The following is an 8,440-nucleotide window of genomic DNA, read 5'->3' as shown; positions in this document are numbered from 1 at the left end:
AAGCGCGACTGAGGTGTCCACTCTCCCAGGGAGCCAGTTAAGCGCCTTTCTTTTGCTTTCGAAGAAAATTGAAGTTTTTTTTTTTAAACTGGCTCTGGGGAACGGAAACGGCGCAGTAATTATTTTTATTAACTGTCTCACATATATCGATGGACACACGAACCAGTTTTGAGGAAAGAAATTGGCGCAGTAAATGTCTTATTTGGGTGGACCCCCGATCCGCGCCATAAGAAAGAGATAAACGTGGTTCGGCTGATGGTCGGCTGAACGTCAAACTCCGGCGTAGGCGAAAGGCGTCGCATCTAGCCCACTGAAGCTTTCGCTTCAAAACCATACAAAATCCACCACCAAATCACCCACCACAAGGAGCTTTGAGGAACGAAAGGAGCATCCTGGGCTCCTTTCGTTCCTCAAAGCACCTTGTGGTGGGTGATTTTAACGCACGTCACACGCACTGGGGATACACCTCGGATACCCCCAAAGGTAACCTCATTTATACCGCAATGGCTGATTACAACCTTGGCCTGATCACAAATCCCACCGCACCCACTCGCATTGGCACAAGTGTAACCCGCGACACCACACTCGATCTCTCATGGGCCACACCGAACATAATTGTTAAATCTCACACGGTGCACCAAGACAGCCTTGGGAGGGACCACTTTCCAGTCTCCACTACTATTGCCTACGATTCCAAGATTTTCAGCCCTCGTTCACAGCTCCTCACTGACTGGGATAAATTGCGCTCATACTTGGCAGCTGATTCTACCGAACCCCGTGCTGTCACCGACTGGACAGACCGTCTGGTGGAGGCTATCCAGGCGAACAGCAAACGCATTAAAAACACCCCTGCGGCACCGCAGGTTGATCCGCATCTGGCTCATCTATGGGAGGCCTGACAGAAACTTCTCAAGCGCTGGCGTCACCAGCGACACAATCGTAAATTGAGACTGCGCATAGCCGCTCGCACTCGTGAGGAATAAGAATACGCGAACACTCTAGCCCGCGCAAACTGGGCAACAACCTTTTGTAGCGACCTCAAGGGGACATTAAGCACTAAACGCACGTGGTCCCCCTACGCGCTCTCTTAGATCCAAAAACCACTAAATCTTAGACACAAGTAAGCACACAACAGGACTTGTCGGGCTAGTTGGTTGATCATAATGCAAAAAAGACGAACTGCGCAACAAGAACACGGACGAAAGGGAGGCAGACACACACTAACTGCGTTAGTGTGTGTCTGCCTCCCTTTCGTCCGTGTTCTTGTTGCACACTAACTGCGTTAGTGTGTGTCTGCCTCCCTTTCGTCCGTGTTCTTGTTGCGCAGTTCGTCTCTTTTAAGCACACAACGCCTAATACAACTAGAGCTTCAAAAGGGGACAGACGTAATTGGCCAACTACAGGACGCTTACATGCCCCCGTCCCTTCAGTCAGCAGATCCGCCCAAACTACCTCCACCTAACCCGGAACTTGATGCCGACATTACCTTAACCGAAGTCCGCCGACCACTCTTTAGTATTCAACGCTCTACGGCGCCGGGGCCGGATGGCATAACGTACAAGACAATACTCAATCTGTACGAAGTCTCGCTTCAGGAACTCACAGATCTCTTTAATAACCACTCGCACGCTGGGACGCTCCCGTCAGCCTGGACCCATGCCAGCATGCGATTTATACCCAAACCGGGCAAACCCCTCACCCTTCAAAACTTGCGCCCCATCTCCTTAACGATCTGCGTCGGCAAGTTCTTCGAGCACGTTATTCTCAATCGCCTGCAACCGTTCCTAGAACCAATAGGCTTCCTCTCCAACGTTCAATTTGGCTTCCGTCCAAACATCTCGGCGCAAGACGTACTTCTCGCCCTTAAAGAGTCTCTCTATTACACTAAGCGCCGTACAGCCGCTACGCGAGCCATACTGGCCCTGGATATTCATAAGGCGTTCGACACAATAAGCCGTGACCATATCCTGACGACATTAGCCACCACCGGCTGTGGCACCCGCATATGGCAGTATGTTCGGGCCTTTCTTCAGGGACGCACAGCAAAACTGGGATGTCGCCTCCCAGCCTTTCCCCCTGCCTAACCGGGGAACCCCTCAAGGGCCGGTCCTATCACCTTTACTTTTTAACATTGCCCTAGCGCCACTGGCAAAGGCCCTTGCTGCTATCCCAGGACTCCACACAGCCATATACGCAGATGACATAACCCTCTGGACAACGGGAGGATCCATTGGAACAGCCCAGGATATCCTCCATTGCTCTCCAAATAAATCTGAACTCTTGCAGCTGAAACCCCTGCCCAGGGACACCCCCCCCCCCCACCCCCCCAATTGAACTGTACATGTACGGGAATCCAGTGCCCATTGTGTCTCAGGTGAAGATTCTTGGCCTTCTCAATAGCAACACACTCGATGCTACCGCCACCCTTCAGCTCTTGCAAAGACAGACAAAACAGGTGGCTGCACTAATCAAGCGGGTGGCAGCACGCAATCATGGGCTGTCTGAACGTGAGACCCTCAATATGACAAATGCATTAATCATCAGCCGCATTACGTACTATCCCTCGCCGCCGCACAACTCTCTTCGTTTTATTTTGACTTACAGTCGGCTCAGTGCCGAATATGGCTGCAGGTTGTTTTCACGGCAGTGGAATATATCGCTTTCGGGCACTAGCGTAGCGGTTCCGGGATCGCCGGTTGTACCTGATATGCTTTGTAAATGAGCCGCCTGCAAGAGGCGCTTGTTGCAGGCTCAAGGATGTTAGCGCGTAAGATTGCAGAGAGGTACGGCGACAGTGATGTCGGATATCGAACGTTGAGTTTTTCGGAACAGGTTCCAGAACAGGTTCCGGAACAGGTTCCGGGCTCTGTACAAGCATTTCCAGGCGTCCCTGCGGTTCCGATTATGATAGTAACCGCAAAAAAATGACCACTGCAGCTAGTCAGCCGCATTTTTCGTTTAAGCGGGGTTTCATGCAAAGCGATCCACAGCAACTCTAGCTGCTTTTACGCCGTTCAGCCGAAGCGTTGAAACCTTGCCTATGCCCGACTGGCACGTGTCATTTGAACAGTATGGCCGGCACTGTTAATAAGGCTCCACGTTGGTTCTTAGCGCAACAGAAGAAAAGTACGCGGATCCTTTTACCGCGCGCGTAATATCTACGCATTGAGGCTAACGCCTTCTTTCCTATTTTTTGCATGTCAACCCAGCCGTTCATGCCATGCCACCTGTCGCAGCTTCCCATGCGCGCAAGCTTTCAAGCCCATGTTTGCTGTCTGTCCCCTCTCCACTTCCCCCGGATTCCTTTCTGCTGAACTGGCATAGTTCTTTATCAGCGTTTAGCAAGTCAACTGGTTAATCCTCTTTAGCAGCAACCCTGGCTGGACAAGATTCTCCAGCTCACGCTCCCCATCCAAACCTCTTCCCATCACATCTTCCTCCCCGAAACCGGGGCTTTCTCCTCTGAGTGAATGCCCTATTTCAACCCCGCCAACGATGGCCGCTTTGCCCAGACGAAAGCAAGCCCTGTTGTCGAAACGCTGGCATGCACTCTGAGGCTTCCCCTCCCTTGTTGACTTTGTATCGTCAAGAAGCCCATCTACATGCCCGCTCCCTACCACGGCCTTCAACGAAAGTCGCTTTGCAAAATTGAGCAGAGGTACCTAAGGCGTTGATGACGATGCAGATAGTTGCTTTTTGTACTGAGAATCCTTGAGCCTCTATGAGGATGTGACGTTTAAGCGCCAACGCATTATTCTTTGGCCTCCTGCTCATGTGAAGAACATTTCAGCACCGCTAAGTATACACAGGGCCGTTCGATTTCGTGTAAACCACCATTTTTGCACACCACGAAAATCTCTTGAACATCGGGTTAAACCTGATTTCTACCCGAAATAACGCCTGCTAAGAAATTCAGTTTCAATGTGGACAAAGCTGCGAGCGAATTAGCAGACATCTTGTGCGTACATCCAGAGCGGCGTTTTCAATCAAGTTGTGATTTTAAATCTCTTTTAAGGCGTTTTATTTATGGCGCGTCATAATATGAGGTCAAGTTCGAGCAGTGTGTTTGTTAAGCGAGACGCAAAAGCGCGGGTACCGACCAAACGTCTCTTTGCATCGCTGTATCAGGCGCTATATCCACACTAACGGCGTTCTGCTGCAAGCTCTTCGGCGCATAAAACGACCGCATTGACGTTGAAGCAATGTTGTCGCAGTGTACAAAGAAAGATGGGTGTTTCATGGGCGCTGAAGTGCTGCTCAGTAGATCATAATATGCGCGGCGAAATAACTATAAAAACTTGGGGCCTTCTTAACCACATTTTTAAAGAAGGGAATGCGATAGCATTTGGAAGTTAGCCACCCCCAAATATTCCAAAAGACCCAAAATTTTGCAAGTGGGTCCACCCCAGAAAATGCATTAAGGTGGACCAATGGGTGGAGTAATGTGTATTAATGGGTGGATTAAGGTGGGGAAAGTGGGTCGGGTTAGTGTAATACCATATGATGATCCAAAGAAAGGTACTCGAACGTTCTAGTCCTCTGATTTTCAAATTTGGTGGTGCGAATGTTGTCACGACCCTCTCGACCAATCAGGGAATTTTGTTACGGAGAAACCGGGTGTTTTTCGCAAGACGACAAGGTAAATGCTATCGCATTAATAAATGAGAAAAAGAAATGTCTGATTTTACAGAAGGTTTTCAGTGCAACTTATTTCCGTACTGTTTACTAAGCAATAAGGAAAAAAATAGAGAATTTTATGTCCCGCATAAAATTCGGTTTTCACTAAAACTCACTAAAAGCGCTTTTAGTGAATTTTCTTCTGCTACAGAATATGGGCCAAGAAAAGCCGAATTATGAAACATTTGGCTAAATAACCCGATTTCTTCCCGATTTTCAGCTAAAACAATATCGCCCCATTTTTAATTCCGACGTCTGGAAAAATAAAACCCGAAAACGGAGGGCCCTAAATATATACCAAGACCTTCTTTTGAGCGCTGTAGCACTGGACCATAAAAAGAGACGTGCTTCCATGTACAGTCGCGGACAGAATAACACGGACCACGCTCCAAGGGTCAAACTTCACTGGCATCTTACCAATAGCGAAAATTGATGGGTGTTTGAAACTTCTGCAAGCGAATACCGCTTTTTCCGTCGCGTATAAAGGCAGAAAACCTTCCTATTTCCTTTACGCAATATGAGGAAACGGTTGGAACGCCGAAGCGCTGTCTACATAATTCTGTCCGCAACTGCACTCCCAAAATAAATAAATGCAAGTGGGAGTGGATACGAAGACGACGTATCGTCTTTGCCAAAAGTAATCAAGCATTGGAGCTCGCTTTATAGCTGTGTAGTGAAGCACATATGGCATGCCTTAAGCGCTAAACCTGTTTAAGGTAACCAGAACCTTTGTCCTCACATCGAGACCTTTTGGTCCTAGGCGTGCCGTAAGGGCTCCACAATACAGCTGAGAAACAAGCCCGGTTGTCCGGTTTCTTCAATTAAAGGCAGTGCGCTTCGTCTTCGCCAGGCGGGCTTTTCCGGTTCGCGCCTGAGATGATGAGGCAAATTCACGACGTTGGTTACAGTGCGTCACGTCATTCGAAATGAATCATGTTGCGAATGGCTACTACTGCAAAGGCTCTTCCTCAAAACGTTGGCTCTAAGCGGCGGCGTCATGTTCGATGCATAGTAATAGTAACGGCAGCAAGTATTTATTTTTTTTTTGCGATAAGCCTTCAGCCTTTTTACGGTGCATTCCAAAAATTCCAAAATACCCCCGTCCCTTCAGTCAGCAGATCCATCCATTCTACCTCAACCTAACCCGGAACTTGATGCCGACATTACCTTAACCGAAGTCCGCCGACCACTCTTTAGTATTCAACGCTCTACGGCGCCGGGGCCGGATGACATAACGTACAAGACAATACTCAATCTGGACGAAGTCTCGCTTCAGGAACTCACAGATCTCTTTAATAACCACTCGCACGCTGTGACGCTCCCGTCAGCCTGGACCCATGCCAGCATGCGATTTATACCCAAACCGGGCAAACCCCTCACCCTTCAAAATTTGCGGCCCATCTCCTTAACGAGCTGCGTCGGCAAGTTCTTCGAGCACGTTATTCTCAATCGCCTGCAACCGTTCCTAGAACCAATAGGCTTCCTCTCCAACGTTTAAACCGGGTTCAGGGGGCCTCGGATCGGGGATTCGCGAGGGAGCGAATGCACTCGTTCAGCGAGATGACGCAGGCCTACAGAGGCTCGCGCCAGCTCTACCCCCCGCCCCACCCCTCCCTAGATAACAAACACGCAACACTCTGGCGCAAGCTACAGACACACACACTCCCCTCACCCCTGACCCTAGCCCACTATCACCCCTCCTTCCCCACTCCTGCCTGCACCTTGTGCCCAGAACCATTCGCCTCTTCCCTCCACATCCTCTTCCTCTGCCCGGCGGACCCTCCCACGCGCGGCCTAGAGGACCTCAAGACCTGGGAGGACTGGGAGACCCTGCTGCGCTCGGAGGACCCGGCCGTGCAGACAATCGCCACCGGCCGGGCTGCCAGTGTTATGGACCTTAGGGACATAAACACTTGAGTGCAGTGGGGTCGTGCGGAGACCCAGGGGCGTGCCCCGACTTCCTCTCCAACAATAAAGTTTCTCTCTCTCTCTCTCCAACGTTCAATTTGGCTTCCGTCCAAACATCTCGGCGCAAGACGTACTTCCCGCCCTTAAAATGTCTCTCTTTTACACTAAGCGCCGTACAGCCGCTACGCGAGCCATACTGGCCCTGGATATTCATAAGGCTTCCGACACAATAAGCCGTGACCATATCCTGAAGACATTAGCCACCACCGGCTGTGGCACACGCATATGGCAATATGTTCCGGCCTTCCTTCAGAGACGCACAGCAAAACTGGGATGTCGCCTCCCAGCCTTTCCCCCTGAATAAACCGGGGAACCCCTCAAGGGGCGGTCCTATCACCTTTCCTTTTTAACATTGCCCTAGAGCCACTGGCAATGACCCTTGCTGCTATCCCAGGACTCCACACAGCCATAAACGCAGATGACATAACCCTCTGGACAACGGGAGGATCCATTGGAACAGCCCAGGATATCCTCCATTGCTCTCCAAATAAATCTGAACTCTTGCAGCTGAATCCCCTGCCCAGGGACACCCCCCCACCCCCCCAATTGAACTGTACATGTACGGGAATCCAGTGCCCATTGTGTCTCAGGTGAAGATTCTTGGCCTTCTCAATAGCAACACACTCGATGCTACCGCCACCCTTCAGCTCTTGCAAAGACAGACAAAACAGGTGGCTGCACTAATCAAGCGGGTGGCAGCACGCAATCATGGGCTGTCTGAACGTGAGACCCTCAATATGACAAATGCATTAATCATCAGCCGCATTACGTACCACCTCCCATACCACATACTCACTCAGCGCCAAACACAACAGGCAGACATCCTAATACGCACGGCTGTCACCTCTGCCCTACGTCTTCAACGGACGTTTAGCACGAAACGCCTCCTGGCCACTGGTACCCACAATACCGTGATCGAATTAATAGAGGCTCAACGCACCAACCAATTACTCCGCCTTAGTCGCACGGAAACAGGACAATGTTTACTGCGACAGCTCCGTCTCAATCCACCCATTCCCACCCCAACAAGTCCTACACCTTACATGAATTCTCTGCGCACGCAGGATCACATATATCAGAAGCCCCTACCGCGCAATATTAGCGCTAGCCTCCATCAGGGTAGGCGGCAGGCTCGAGCGAGCGATTACACCAAAACATACAGCAACCGCTCCGATATCCTTTATGTCGACGTGGCAGAAAATTCTAAAGTAGGAATCTTCACGGCAGTCGCAGCCAATGAAGACGGCACTGTGGGGGCTGCCACCACTATCCGAACTAAATCACCTGCAGAGGCGGAAGGAGCCGCCTTCGCACTTGCGCCGGCCCGCTCCACCATTGACAAAAACATAACCGAAATTTGCAGATTCCCAGGCCGCATACCGCCACTACCTAAAGGGCGTGGCGACGCCGGCCACACACCGTATTCTTGCCACAGTCACCTCTCTCAACAGAACGGTTACTCTGTCGTGAATCCCTGGGCATGCCTCGATTCCCGGTAATGAGCGCGTTCATGCGCTGGCCCGAGAACTCTCCTCCCGGACCCCGGACGATCAGCCACCCAACGTTGCGCAAGAGGCCCCATTGGTCCTTTATACATATCATCAAATCACCGCATTCTACAAACTCAGCCGTATGGCATTACCGCCACCCCACAGTACTTTGTCGCCCTTATCCAGCGTCACATGGCGACAATTACAGACGGGCTGCTTTATTTAACCCTACCGTCTCTCATGCTTTCACCCCACCTTTCCTCCTCATTGTAACACCTGTGGCGTGCCCAGATCCACTCTTTTCC

Source organism: Amblyomma americanum, chromosome 1 (genome assembly GCF_052857255.1).
Source record: "Amblyomma americanum isolate KBUSLIRL-KWMA chromosome 1, ASM5285725v1, whole genome shotgun sequence".
Lineage (NCBI taxonomy): Eukaryota > Metazoa > Arthropoda > Arachnida > Ixodida > Ixodidae > Amblyomma > Amblyomma americanum.
This window is presented reverse-complemented; position numbering follows the sequence as displayed.